We start from the raw sequence: 13,802 nt of genomic DNA on the forward strand, positions 1-13,802 counted from the left end.
GTTTGAGAAAAAGAAAGAAAGAAAAAAAGACTGGTATGTTTCAAATATAGTCTGTAGAAGGGAGAACAGAATGAAAAACACTGGGAGAGTTGGGTAAGGGACAGGTCGCCTGGGGCCCAGAAGGCTGCGGAAAGGAAATTATATTTTATTCCAAGCAGAGTAGGAAGTCACTGGAGGATTTTAAGCAGGGGAGAGGCATCGGATTTACTATTTATTTATTCTTACGGTTTTATTTCTTTGCCTCTATGGATAAATCTGTTTTAACATTTTTCTCAGATATATGATTTAGGGAAACTTTGAGTTTTGAGACTAGTTTTCACAAGGGGTGGGGACTTGCTTCTCGCAAGACTGAAAAATCCTCAGACAGCGCTTTCAGGTACTACAGTTAGATTCCAGACACATGTTGACTCTTCTTTGAAATACTTTCTGGCATGCACGGCTGCTAATTTTGAAGGTTAAAATCTTCAGCTTTCTCCGAAAGGTGACAGAGGCACAGAGTAAAACTAATTAGGAAAAATCCCAAGTAGTTGATTGTGGCCATTTGTTAGAGTTTTGAAATGCAAATAAAAATTTGCTCAGCTCTTTCTTTGGAATGCGGACACTTGTTCAGCCTGGTGTTTGGTTTTAGAATTCATCTGCCTGTGAACGGAAAAGTGTGACCTCTCTGCGGAGACACGGTGAGCACAGCTTGAATCTATATCCTGCTCTTGTCGCAGGTCTTTCTCTTGAGAACAAAGGAAGAATGCATTCAGTTCTTCCAATAATATTATTCACCATATTCTCTCAATTCTAAAATGTGGTAAAGAAAAAAGAGAACAAAGAAAAAATGCATTCAGTTCTTCCAATAATGTTATTCACCATATTCTCTCAATTCTAAAATGTGGTAAAGAAAAAAGAGGCACCATTGGTTAGATTGCTGCTTTCTGGGAACAACAACAACATACACATTGTACTAAAATTACACATCAATGGTAAGAAGGACTCCAATTTCAGAGAAGTTAAAATGTGAAGCAAAGTATCTTTCTCTATCATCATCTTTTTATGAATGAAAGGCTAATAAAGGACTTGCTGTTTTCTAAGTGCTTTAAATGCAGACTCATTTAATCCTCATGGCAACGCTTGAGATAGGTATTATTATTACTCCATGTTCTTGTTGAGGAAACTGTAGAACAGAGAGGTTAAGTAACTTGGCCAACCTCACACAGCCATTGAGTGGCTAAGCCAGGATTGGAACATAGGCTGTCTGGCTCCAGGGACTGACTTGACCTCTGTAGTATGAGAACATGTGATAATTTGGTGTGGGGTGGCCATCAGCAAAATGATGGATGTCTTTCTTTGCTTCTCAGCATAAAAATTTAAGTATGGATCCTGATCGTTGACAGGTAGTTACCTAATTATGACTGATGCTGTCATTGCATTTGACTTTAGATTCGAAACACAGGTCTTTATCCCAGGATTTGCTTTTTTTAAAAATTATTATTATTTTTTATATACATTTATTTATTTTATTTATTTTTGGCTACGTTGGGTCTTTGTTGTTGTGTGCGAGCTTTCTCTAGTTGCAGTGAGTGGGGCCTACTCTTCGTTGTAGTGCACGGGCTTCTCATTGCAGTGGCTTCTCTTGTTGCGGAGCACGGGCTTCAGTAGTTGTGGCTTGTGGGCTCAGTAGTTGTGGCTCGTGGGCTCTAGAGCGCAGGCTCAGTAGTTGTGGCTCATGGGCTTAGTTGCTCCGCAGCATGTGGGATCTTCCCGGACCAGGGCTTGAACCCGTGTCCCCTGCATTGGCAGGCGGATTTTTAACCACTGCGCCACCAGGGAAGTCCCAGGATTTGCTTTGATAAAACATTTTAATGATGGTCCTGTTGCTCTGGGAATCATCTTGCAGCTCAACTAAGACAGGAAATCCTGCCTTCTTGCCCAAGAGCAAGCAGGGGCTGGACTTCTGGGCAGAGAGGGTGGGGAAGGGCATCTGTCAGAGGTAGCAGAGCACAGTGGTTAACACACCAGCTCTCGGGGAAGACTGTCGATTCCAAACCCACATCTACTGTTTTTGAGCTGTGTAACCTCATGCAAGTTCTTTATCCTCTTTGAGCCTGTTTCCTCATCCCTGAACTGGGTTGAACAAGTTCTCAGCCCCTTATCTGCAGCCTTTGGGGCCAAATGTGTCTCTGAATTTAGATTTACTTTAGGAAGGCATTATAGTCCATATACTGTCGAATAAATAACACCCCCAGCCGGGTCTGGGATTGCATCCCCAAATCAAGCATGTTGATATTTTTTGCAGCAAAAAGTATAGATATGACCACTAAGAACGAGATGGAAAAACTACAAACAAGTCTACATCAGTTTAACCTAAGTCTTAGCACCAAATACGTTTGTACCAAACTTAGGAAAAAATCGTTTGGTTTTCAAAGCTTTGGAGAATTCAGAATTCTCAGATCAGAGTTGGTGGATCTGTCCCTCCCTCAAACAGTGATTGTCAGGCTTACAGGAAGGTAAAGTATTTACTCAACACATTCCATTGTCCAGAGTGAAGTGCTCACTAGTATTATCTGTTATTTGTATTTTCAGTCATCCTCATTGAACAGAGGTGAGCCTAGCTCAGCCAAGAGCCTGGTGGTCCTGGTTGAACTCTGAACACCTTCTAGCTGTGGCTGTTGGATTCTCAAGTTCTGATCTAGAGTCCAGGGTGCTTGGCTGCGTTCAGAACCCAGGTCCATCCTCTGACTTCCACCAGCATTTGGACCGGCTGTTGGTTGTTCCAGTCAAGAAAGAAGGAAATAAATCAGAAGGATGCCTTCCCTTTCTACCCCTAGGTAGCATCATCCTTTCTGCTGAATCTTTTCTTTTTTTATGGCTATAAAATGAGGGGAAAATTGAGGACAACCACAACAACAACCAAAAGAACATTTTCCTTTAGGCAAGCGTACGTCGACACGCCATTAACGATAAGTGACATCTTCTTCCGTCTAGCAGGAATCAGCACAACATTCACGTTAACCGGTCATCAACAGTGCCAGAAGTGGATGATGACTTGTCAGTTTCCATCCTGTCAGTCATTTTCAGGCAAACAGTGTGTGTCTCTGGGTTCCACATGGACACAGTCAAATATTCACTCCTGCCTTTATTTCTCTACAAGTGCTTGATGGACGGTCTGCGACTTAAAGCAGAGAGCAGGTGGGCCCCTCACAGAAAGAACATAGACTGAAGAGCTGCACAGACCTAGGTCCTGGGGTCCTGACCCGGTCCCTCACTGACTAGGAGACCTAGGCTAATGTCCACAAGCTCTATGGGCTTTGGCTTCCTTTTTGTGAATAGAGATAATAGTAATTCCTTACCTCACCAGGTCACTGAGAGGAGTACATGGCTTGAAGCATATGAAAGGGATTTATAAACTGAGAAGCTCCAGGAAATGCCAGTCTTGTTATGATGTATTTATCTTCAGTGAACTTTTGATTTGCCACCTAGAGTTCATTTGTGTAACTCCCAGCTAGTCCTCTTGAGTTCTGGCACCCTTCGCAGTTAACTCCTCTTTCAACAAGTTGTCCATATATTGATTCATTTGGTACTTTGCTAGTTGTTACATTCATCCACATACCCATGTCTCCACCCACCCACCCATTTCTCTGTTGGATCCCTGTTGTGTGCAGGTACCAGGCTAGGTTCTGGGATACGAAGACGAATCAGATAAGGATGGACCTGGCCCTAAAGGGGCTCATAGGCTAACAGGGAAATGGACAAGTCCACAGATGAGTATTAATTGGCTGCGGTTGATGCTGTAACTCAGGAGTGGGCTGCAGACAATGAGGACACGAGGTATGGGAGCTCAGTTCTGTTGTGTTGGCAGTAGAGGTAGAAGGAAGGACTAAATGAAGTTCTCGAATATGAGATGACACTTGAGCAGTCTTGACAGACAGACAAAAGAGAAGGGTATACCTGGAATAGCAAGTGACAGCCTTGCAGTCCTGGCTGGAGTAGAGGGTGTTCAGGGAGTTGGTCTTGGCAGATATAAGGTGCAAGAGACAAGCTGGGGCCAGACGGTGGTAATCCTCATACATCAGACTGAGCATCTTGAGTTATCTCGATGTCCATGATTGGGTTGCCAGCCATTGACTGAAGGTAGGAGAGTATCAGTCTTTGGTTTACATTTATGGAAGCTCTTCCTGACATTTTGTGGAGGTGGGGGGTTCGCTTGGAGGGGGCAAGGCTGAAGGCCGGGGGACCACGAGGAGGCTGCTGCAGTGGTCTGAATGACAGTCTAGGAGCGAAGGAAGAAGTGGGGGGATTGGGGAATATAACAGATGCCACAAAAGTATTCAGGCACCAATGAACAAGACTGGCCACTGTATAGATTGCCAGGGCTGCCGTAACAAATGACCATGAACTTGGGCGCTCAAAACAGTAAAAATTTATTCTCACACAGTTCTGAAGGTCAGAGTCTGAAATCAATATGTCATTGGGGCTGCACTGCCTCCGAAGTCTCTAGAGGACATTCTGTTCCTTGTCTGGTGCTGCTGGTAGCTCTTGGCATCCTTAGTGGCTGCATCACTCATCACACATAATTCCAGACGCTCTCATCTCCAGATCCTTAAATTATCAATAATTACATCAGTAAAGACCTATTTTCCAAGTAAGGTCACATTTACACTTTTTTACTATATATTTTTAAATATTTTTATTTATTTATTATTTATTTATTTCGGCTTCACTGGGTCTTAGTTGAGGCATGCGGGATCTTTAGCTGCGGCATGCGGACTTCTTAGTTGCGGCATGTGGACTCCTAGTTGCGGCATGCATGTGGGATCTATTTCCCCGACCAGGGATCGAACCCAGGCCTGCATTGGGAGCGCAGAGTCTTACTCACTAGACCACCAGGGAAGTCCCACATTTACACTTTTGAGGGATTAAGACGTACACATATATTTTGGTGGAGGGGAACCATTCCATCCACTACAGATATTGAGTGGGTTAAGCAGCTCCTGTTTTCAGGGTCCCCTTAAATAGCTGTGGAAGGAAGGGCTGGGCTCTTAGACGCATGTCCCAGCAAACTTGTATAAACTCATCGTCTGCTGAAGTGTCCTATCATCTCCCCATGGTGCCTTCCCACTGTCTGATGAGTAAATAATGCCAGACCAACTGCCTTTCTGAAAGGAGGTGCTGTAAAGACACAACAAATGGAAGTTAAAGAGGGGAACTCTAGAAATAAAGTAGAAATTCAAGTGACTGTTATTTGCGGAGAATCTAATTTTCTCTGATAGTTCCGCAGGTACCCTGGAACAGTCTCTTAAGCAAAACGTATTTTCTGAAGACAGTTCTCCTTGAATTTTACAGACTTTTCCCTGCCTGATGATCACATGCAATGGGATGAACTACAGCCTTGTCTGTTTTTGTTTTTCTCCTTGTTTGTGCCCAGTTGCTGTTAAATAATGTTGGCAGAACTGTCTCTGGGAAAGCAGCACCATTTTTCTGTGGTTCCGATATGGCCACTGCTGACACCCCAGTGAAGAAGTACCAAGGGCTCCAGAACCTGCTGTCTTGTTCATTTGGCACATGATGTCAGAGCATCAGTGCTTTGTGCTGCAGATACAGGGATGAAATAGACTCTACTCCTGACTTGCAGTCTTGTGGGGAAGATGGACATACACATGGCCATGACACAGTGTATAAGATACACTGTGGGGTGTAAGATACACTTGGGGGTTATAAGATAGCACGAGGGTCTGAGAGAGCATGGAGGAGAGACGGATTTCCACAAAAGTAGAACTAGAAACACCCTATGAGTGTATGAAATATTACCAGCCTCATTAGACATCAGGCATGGTAATTAAGATAAGGTACCATTTCCTGTCAAACTAGGCAAGATAAAATAAAAAAGACATAATACCCAGTGTTGGCAAGCATGTTAGAAAATAGGCAGTCTTACACACTTGAATTGGTACAAACTTTCTGGAAAGCAGTTTGATGAAAGATTCAAAGGACCTGAAAAGGCAAATCTATTCAGATGTCACTTCCTTTCTGTGACATTCCCGGGCACTTCAGTTCCCCAAAGTCCTCTTGGTTACCATCTTGGCACTTGCCACATGGGAGTGGAATTACCTGTTTGGGTATCTTTCTACCCCACTGGACTGAGACCACTGCCTCTGTTTCTTCAGTGCTTGGTCCCATGCTTTTCTGAACATTCTAGCCTAGTAATAACTTTAAGATCAAGTGCCTGCTGAATGTTGTCTTTGTAAGATTTTCCTAGGTATTCTTTTTCTTTTTTTTTCCACTTTTGAATATATTTTTTATTATGAAACATTGTAAAGTAGAAAAGAGATTATAAATATATATGTGCAGTTTAAACAACAATGATAAATTAAGTACCCACAAACCACTACCCAGCTTAAGAAATAGAACAATGCCAATATATTTATTATTATTATTTTTTAATTTATTTTTTTATACAGCAGGTTCTTATTAGTCATCCATTTTATACACATCAGTGTATACATGTCAATCGCAATTGCCCAATTCATCACACCACCACCACCACCCCCGCTGCTTTTCCCCTTGGTGTCCATACGTTTGTCCTCTACATCTATGTCTCAGTTTCTGCCCTGCAAACCGGTTCATCTGTACCATTTTTCTAGGTTCCACATATATGCGTTAATATACGATATTTGTTTTTCTCTTTCTGACTTACTTCACTCTGTATGACAGTCTCTAGATCCATCCACGTCTCAACAAATGACCCAATTTCATTCCTTTTTATGGCTGAGTAATATTCCATTGTATATATGTACCACATCTTCTTTATCCATTCGTCTGTTGATGGGCATTTAGGTTGCTTCCATGACCTGGCTATTGTAAATAGTGCTGCAATGAACATTAGAGTGCACGTGTCTTTCTGAATTATGGTTTTCTCTGGGTATATGCCCAGTAATGGGATTGCTGGATCATATGGTAATTCTATTTTTAGTTTTTTAAGGAACCTCCATACTGTTCTCCATAGTGGCTGTATCAATTTACATTCCCACCAAGAGTGCAAGAGGGTTCCCTTTTCTCCACACCCCCTCCAGCATTTGTTGTTTGTAGATTTTCTGATGATGCCCATTCTGACTGGTATCAGAATGAGGGGATACCTCATTGTAGTTTTGATTTGCATTTCTCTAATAATTAGTGATGTTGAGCAGCTTTTCATGTGCTTCTTGGCCATCTGTATGTCTTCTTTGGAGAAATGTCTATTTAGGTCTTCTGCCCATTTTTGGATTGGGTTTGGTTTTTTAGTATTGAGCTGCATGAGCTGTTTATGTATTTTGGAGATTAATCCTTTGTCCAATGATTCATTTGCAAATATTTTCTCCCATCCTGAGGGTTGTCTTTTCGTCTTGTTTATGGTTTCCATTGCTGTACAAAAGCTTTGAAGTTTCATTAGGTCCCATTTGTTTATTTTTGTTTTTATTTCCATTACTCTAGGAGGTGGCTCAAAAAAGATCTTGCTGTGATTTATGTCAAAGAGTGTTCTTCCTATGTTTTCCTCTAAGAGTTTTATAGTGCCCAGTCTTACATTTAGGTCTCTAATCCATTTTGAGTTTATTTTTGTGTCTGGTGTTAGGGAGTGTTCTAATTTCATTCTTTTACATGTAGCTGTCCAGTTTTCCCAGCACCACTTATTGAAGAGACTGTCTTTTCTCCATTGTATATCCTTGCCTCCTTTATCATAGATTAGTTGACCATAGGTGCATGGGTTTATCTCTGGGCTTTCTATCCTGTTCCATTGTTCTATATTTCTGTTTTTTTGCCAGTACCATATTGTCTTGATTACTGTAGCTTTGTAGTATAGTCTGAAGTCAGGGAGTCTGATTCCTCCAGCTCCGTTTTTTCCCCTCAAGACTGCTTTGGCTATTCGGGGTCTTTTGTGTCTCCATACAAATTTTAAGATTTTCTGTTCTAGTTCCATAAAAAATGCCATTGGTAATTTGATAGGGATTGCATTGAATCTGTAGATTACTTTGGGTAGTATAGTCATTTTCACAATATTGATTCTTCCAATCCAAGAACATGGTATATCTCTCCATCTTTTGGTATCATCTTTAATTTCTTTCATCCGTGTCTTATAGTTTTCTGCATACAGGTCTTTTGTCTCCCTAGGTAGGTTTATTCCTAGGTATTTTATTCTTTTTGTTGCAGTGGTAAATGGGAGTGTTTCCTTAATTTCTCTTTCAGATTTTTCATCATTAGTGTATAGGAATGCAAGAGTTTTTCGTGCATTAATTTTGTATCCTGCAACTTTACCAGATTCATTGATTAGCTCTAGTAGTTTTCTGGTGGCATCTTTAGCATTCTCTATGTATAGTATCATGTCATCTGCAAACAGTGACAGTTTTACTTCTTCTTTTCCAATTTGTATTCCTTTTATTTCCTTTTCTTCTCTGATTGCCATGGCTAGGACTTCCAAAACTATGTTGAATAATAGTGGTGAGACTGGACATCCTTATCTTGTTCCTGATTTTAGAGCAAATGCTTTCATTTTTTTGCCATTGAAAATGATGTTTGCTGTGGGTTTGTCATATATGGCCTTTATTATGTTGAGGTAGGTTCCCTCTGTGCCCACTTTCTGGAGAGTTTTTATCAAAAATGGGTGTTGAATTTTGTCCAAAGCTTTTTCTGCATCTATTGAGATGATCTTATGGTTTTTATTCTTCAATTTGTTAATATGGTGTATCACATTGATTGATTTGCATATATTGAAGAATCCTTGCATCCCTGGGATAAATCCCACTTGATCATGGTGTATGATCCTTTTAATGTGTTGTTGGATTCTGTTTGATAATGTTTTGTTGAGGATTTTTGCATCTATATTCATGAGTGATATTGGTCTGTAATTTTCTTTTTTTGTAGTATCTTTGTCTGGTTTTGGTATCAGGGTGATGGTGGCCTCCTAGAATGAGTTTGGGAGTGTTCCTTCCTTTGCAATTTTTTGGAAGAGTTTGAGAAGGATGGGTGTTAGGTCTTCTCTAAATGATTGATAGAGTTCACCTGTGAAGCCATCTGGTCCTGGACTTTTGTTTGTTGGAAGATTTTTAATCACAGTTTCAACTTCATTACCTGTGATTGGTCTGTTCATATTTTCTCTTTCTTCCTAGTTCAGCCTTGGAAGGTTATATCTTTCTAAGAATTTGTCCATTTCTTCCAGGTTGTCCATTTTATTGGCATAAAGTTGCTTGTAGTAGTCTCTTAGGATGCTTTGTATTTCTGCGGTGTGTGTTACAACTTTTCATTTTTCATTTCTGATTTTATTGATTTGAGTCCTCTCCCTCTTTTTCTTGATGAGTCTGACTAATGGTTTATCAATTTTGTTTATCTTCTCAAAGAACCAGCTTTTAGTTTTATTGATCTTTGCTATTGTTTTCTTTGTTTCTATTTCATTTATTTCTACTCTGATCTTTATGATTTCTTTCCTTCTGCTAACTTTGGATTTTGTTTGTTCTTCTTTCTCTAGTTCCTTTAGGTGTAAGATTAGATTGCTTATTTGAGATTTTTCTTGTTTCTTTAGGTAGGCTTGTATAGCTATAAACTTCCCTCTTAGAACTGCTTTTGCTGAATCCCATAGGTTTTGGATTGTCATGTTTTCATTGTCATTTGTCTCTAGGTATTTTTTGATTTCCTCTTTGATTTCTTCAGTGATCTCTTGGTTATTTTGTAACGTATTGTTTAACCTCCATGTGTTTGTTTTTTTTACGTTTTTTCCCTGTAATTCATTTCTAATCTCATAGCGTTGTGGTCAGAAGAGATGCTTGATATGATTTCAATTTTCTTAAGTTTACTGAGCCTTGATTTGTGACCCCAGATGTGATCTATCCTGGAGAATGTTCCGTGCGTACTTGAGAAGAAAGTGTAATCTGCTGTTTTTGGATGGAATGTCCTATAAATATCATTTAAATCTATCTGGTCTTTTGTGTCATTTAAAGCTTCTGCTTCCTTATTTATTTTCTGTTTGGATGATCTGTCCATTGGTGAAAGTGAGGTGTTAAAGTCCCCCACTATTATTGTGTTACTGTCAATTTCCTCTTTTATAGCTGTTAGCAGTTGCCTTATGTATTGAGGTGCTCCTATGTTGGGTGCATATATATTTATAATTGTTATATCTTCTTCTTGGATTGATCCCCTGATCATTATGTAGTGTCCTTCCTTGTCTCTTGTAACATTCTTTATTTTAAAGTCTATTTTATCTGGTATGAGTATAGCTACTCCAGCTTTCTTTTGATTTCCATTTGCATGGAATATCTTTTTCCATCCCCTCACTTTCAGTCTGTATGTGTCCCTGGATCTGAAGTGGGTCTCTTTTAGACAGCATATATACGGGTCTTGTTTTTGTATACATTCAAGCAAGCCTGTGTCTTTTGGTTGGAGCATTTAATCCATTCACGTTTAAGGTAATTATCGATGTGTATGTTCCTGTGACCATTTTCTTAAATGTTTTGAGTTTGTTTTTGTAGGTCCTTTTCTTCTCTTGTGTGTCCCACTTAGAGAAGTTCCTTTAGCATTTGTTGTAGAGCTGGTTTGGTGGTGCTGAATGCTCTTAGCTTTTGCTTGTCTGTAAAGCTTTTGATTTCTCCATCCAATCTGAATGAGATCCTTGCTGGGTAGAGTAATCTTGGTTGTATGTTCTTCCCTTTCATCACTTTAAGTATATCATGCCACTCCCTTCTGGCTTGTAGAGTTTCTGCTGAGAAATCAGCTGTTAACCTTATGGGAGTTCCCTTGCATGTTATTTGTCATTTTTCACTTGCTGCCTTCAATAATTTTTCTTTGTCTTTAATGTTTGCCAATTTGATTATGTGTCTCAGCGTGTTTCTCCTTGGGTTTATCCTGTATGGGACTCTGTGCGCTTCTTGGACTTGGGTGGCTATTTCCTTTCCCATGTTAGGGAAGTTTTCTACTATAATCTCTTCAAATATTTTCTCTGGTCCTTTCTCTCTCTCTTCTCCTTCTGGGACCCCTATAATGCAAATGTTGGTGCGTTTAATGTTGTCCCAGAGGTCTCTTAGCCTGTCTTCATTTCTTTTCATTCTTTTTTCTTTATTCTCTTCTGCAGCAGTGAATTCCACCATTCTGTCTTCCAGGTCACTTATCCTTTCTTCTGCCTCAGTTATTCTGCTATTGATTCCTTCTAGTGTAGTTTTCATTTCAGTTATAGTATTGTTTATCTCTGTTTGTTTGTTCTTTAATTCTAGGTGTGTGTTATTTAATTCTTCTATATCTTTGTTAAACATTTCTTGCATCTTCTCTATCTTTGCCTCCATTCTTTTTCCAAGGTCCTGGATCATCTTCTCTATCATTATTCTGAATTCTTTCTCTGGAAGGTTGCCTATCTCCACTTCATTTAGTTGTTTTTCTGGGGTTTTATCTTGTTCCTTCATCTGGTACATAGCCCTCTGCCTTTTCATCTTGTCTGTCTTTCTGTGAATCTACCTGGGTATTCTTGCATGTTTATTTTTACAGATCAAATTTAAGATAGCTTTGTTAGCCCCTCTCCCCTCCCCACAGCCATTGCCCCCAAAGCAAATTAAATCGGGATATTGTTTGTGATTTCTTAAATACATAGATGAATCTAAAGAGAGTCAGTATTTTGAGCATATTAAGTCTTCCCATCTATGAGCATGATATGTTTCTGTTGTTTTATTTTATGGCTCTCAGTGAAATTTAATAATATTTTTTACAAGTACTGAATCTTTCTGGTTGAGATTATTGGTTGTTTAAAACAGTGATGTGCTGGAGCCAGTCTATACCTGCTTGTAAGAGTTGATTATTAAAATTTCAGAACTTTGATAAGATGGTTTTTAAACACGGCCATTCTTAAAACTTAAATGATATAAAATTACAATCATATAAATTATATCAGAAAACAAAGGTAATAAATACTCAAACCTCATGACTTTTTATTATTATTATATGTTTATTATTATCTATGTTCTCAGAATTGTTTATGTTTATTGTATATCAGTAAGGTAGAAATACTGTATAATGGTATCCCATTATACCTGTCTTCCAAGTTCTACATTCACTGGTACCATGTTGGTCATTTTTAATCCATCATGGTGGGAATATTTAAACCAAAGAAATCTATAGCAAATGTGATAAGCCAGGACTTTTTTCCCATGAGAATCAGTTGTTAAACATTTGCAAGCACACTGTGTATATCATTTTGTGTGTACGTTTATTTGCATGCATTCAAGTGTGTATTTATACATGGATGTATGACAAATGGGATGTCTTCTTCCCCAGCTTTGTATTTTCTTATTGGTTGATCACGTTACATGATAAAGCTGTGAGTTTGTTTACTTTTATGCTGGCTATCTTGTTGAATTTGTGTGTAAGTTATAATGATTTTCCTATTGATCACCTTGGCTTTCCTAGGTAGATAATGACTTTCAAATAATGATAATGCAACTCTTTTACTAAGAATTTAAATCAAGAATGGATATTTATTCTAATCAGATATCTTTTGGCATCTATTGATTCACTTGTATAATTTTTAATTTAAAATTTATTTCTCCTTGGATTAAATATATCAGTTGATTTATTAATGTTGAAATATCCTTGTGTTGTGCAATGAAGTTTACTTAGTCATGTTACATTATTGTTTTCGTATATGATAGGACTTGGTTTCTTAATTGTTTTTAAAATTTTTGTTTGTACACATGATATTGGTTTATAGTCTTATACTTTTTGCAATTTTGGTCAGATTTTGTGTCATTATTATGGAAATTTTTGTGAAATGAATAGTGGTGTGTTCCCTCTTCTCTGCTATTTTAAAATTTATCTGTGGTTAAGTGTTACTTAATCTTTGGCCTTGTGATCAGATAATGCAGCTTATAAAGCACTTAAAAATTATCTGCTGAGGTTCTTCTGGGGCATTATTATCATTATTTTTAAATCATCATTTGAAAAATACTCAAAGCACAGTAAAAAGAATTCTCTGTAGGAAAAAAAGGTTTTGTTTATGTCTTTTATATCAACGTTAATAATTATACTGGTTACATTTCGTTATCCTTATTTAAATTTTGCCTTTTGGATTGGGCAAAGTCAGAGAGGTATGATAAACTGCCTTACTCATATTATGTTTCTGTTGATTTCTTGATTTCTAACAGTTTGCTTCATATATTTCAGTGCAGTGTTACTTGCTTCAGAAAATGTCATGATAGGATTTCTTTGTGAATTACATCTTTTATCAGTGTAAAATGACTTCCTTTGTATTATTTAATGCCTTGTCTTTGAATTCTACTTTGATATGGATATTGCTACACCTGCATTTTTTCCACTGATAGTTGCCTATTAAACCTGCCCATTCGTTCACATTTAACCTTTTTTGAATCTAATTGCTTAAGATTGTGTCTCATGGAAAATATTTAGCTATACTCTATTTTTGGACTCAGTCTGGGAGTCATTGTCTTTTACTAGGGAAATTGAGGCCATTTATACTGAATGTCACAACTGCTCTATTTTGTCTGACTTTGATCATCTCTATTTGATGCTTTCTGTTTCTTCTGCTTGTTTTTAGATTTTTCTTTCTTCCTACCTCCCTTCCTTTTTAACCCTAGTGCAGGGCTTTCCAGCCTACAGCCTATTTTTGTACAGCATGCACGCTGTGAATGGCTTTTTCATTTTTAAATGGTTGCAAAACAAAACAAAATAAAGAATATACAGACAATAACTGTATGTATCTCAGAAGCCTAAAATATTTACCAGCTGGCCTTTATAGAATGAGATTGCTGATTCCTGGTTTATCAATTTGGTATTCCTGTTACATCCTGCTTTTA

The sequence above is a fragment of the Eubalaena glacialis genome, chromosome 13 (assembly GCF_028564815.1).
Source record: "Eubalaena glacialis isolate mEubGla1 chromosome 13, mEubGla1.1.hap2.+ XY, whole genome shotgun sequence".
Taxonomy (NCBI): Eukaryota; Metazoa; Chordata; class Mammalia; order Artiodactyla; family Balaenidae; genus Eubalaena; species Eubalaena glacialis.